This window comes from Ricinus communis, chromosome 1 (assembly GCF_019578655.1).
Source record: "Ricinus communis isolate WT05 ecotype wild-type chromosome 1, ASM1957865v1, whole genome shotgun sequence".
NCBI lineage: Eukaryota > Viridiplantae > Streptophyta > Magnoliopsida > Malpighiales > Euphorbiaceae > Ricinus > Ricinus communis.
In genome coordinates this window covers 29,654,417-29,655,631 of record NC_063256.1, presented here as the reverse complement: position 1 = coordinate 29,655,631, position 1,215 = coordinate 29,654,417, and the positions used below count along the sequence as shown (strand labels likewise).

Below are 1,215 nucleotides of genomic sequence, written 5' to 3'. Positions count from 1 at the left end.
GTGGAGGAAGCTGTGATGGTACAGCCTGCTGCTGCTGTTGTGGTGGTTGTTGATGCAGTCTCTAAAAGCCGAGTGGACCCTAGACGTTGTTGTTTCTCCACCCGAAATTTGGATGATTACGCCAGCCAGGGTTGTATGTATTGCTGTCAAGATTGTTCTGCTGTCTAGGTGCATTACCCATGTAGTCTACATGTTCAAGATCAGTAGAAGCAATAGAAGATGATGAATTAGAAGTTGAAGCAAACATACCTCCCGCATTACGGTTTGCACCATAGTGCGAGCCACCATAAAACTCGCAGCTTATTTGGGCTGCATGAACCGGCATCTGAAGCTGGTCTAACTTCTTGGTCAGAAGCTCCACTTGAGCTGCCAAGGCTGTTGTGGAGTCCAAATGATTGACCACTCCTTGCCTCACTGCTCAGCTCCTAGAAGAATGCCACTGATAATTGTTCATGGCCATCTCCTCTATTAAGTTCTGAGCCTACTCAGGCGTCTTACTATGTAGCGCCCCTCCTGCTGCTGGATCAACCATCTGTCTAGTAGCAAGGTTCAAACCACTGTAAAATGTCTGAACCTGCATCCATACTAGTAGACCGTGGTGTGGACAGCATCTCAACAAGTCCTTGCACCTCTCCCAAAGCATCATACATGCTCTCGTCTTCCATCTACACAAAAGAAGAAATGTCATTCCTCAATTTTACAGTCTTAGCTGGAGTTGTAGAGAAATTTCTCAGCCAATGATCTCCATGTCGTAGTAGTGTTGGCTGGGAGTGACTGCAACCATCTTTTCACTCGGTCCCTCAGAGAAAAAGGAAACAGCCTCAACCGAATGGCATCATTAGTTGTTCTATTTATCTTGAAGGTGTCGCAGATCTCCAAGAAGTTGGCGATGTGAGCGTTTGGGTCCTTGCTCGGCAGTCCCCCAAATTGTACACTATTTTGCACCATTTGTATCGCGTTTGGCTTTATTTCGATATTATTGGCTACCACAGGTGGTCACAATATACTCGTCTGTGTCCTCTCAAGAGAAGGTCTTGCAAACTCGTACATAGTCCTAGCTTCATCCGCAGCCCAATTGTTGTCTCCTATCCCCGTTGGTCTATTAACAGGGGCTTCAAACTCTATTTGCGCCTCCTCTTCTTCTTGCATACGCTTCCTCAATAAATGGAGGGATCGCTCTGGTTCAGCAAGAAGGTCTATAGTAGTAGGATTAGA

General features: G+C 46.3%; 1 non-coding gene across 1 annotated transcript; it reads left to right on the top strand.

Moving 5' to 3' along the window:
* Positions 1-590: 590 nt before the first annotated feature.
* Positions 591-698, top strand: LOC125369087. Its single transcript, XR_007214580.1, has one exon. It is a non-coding gene; the product is annotated as a small nucleolar RNA R71 (small nucleolar RNA).
* The last annotated feature ends 517 nt before the right edge of the window (positions 699-1,215 follow it).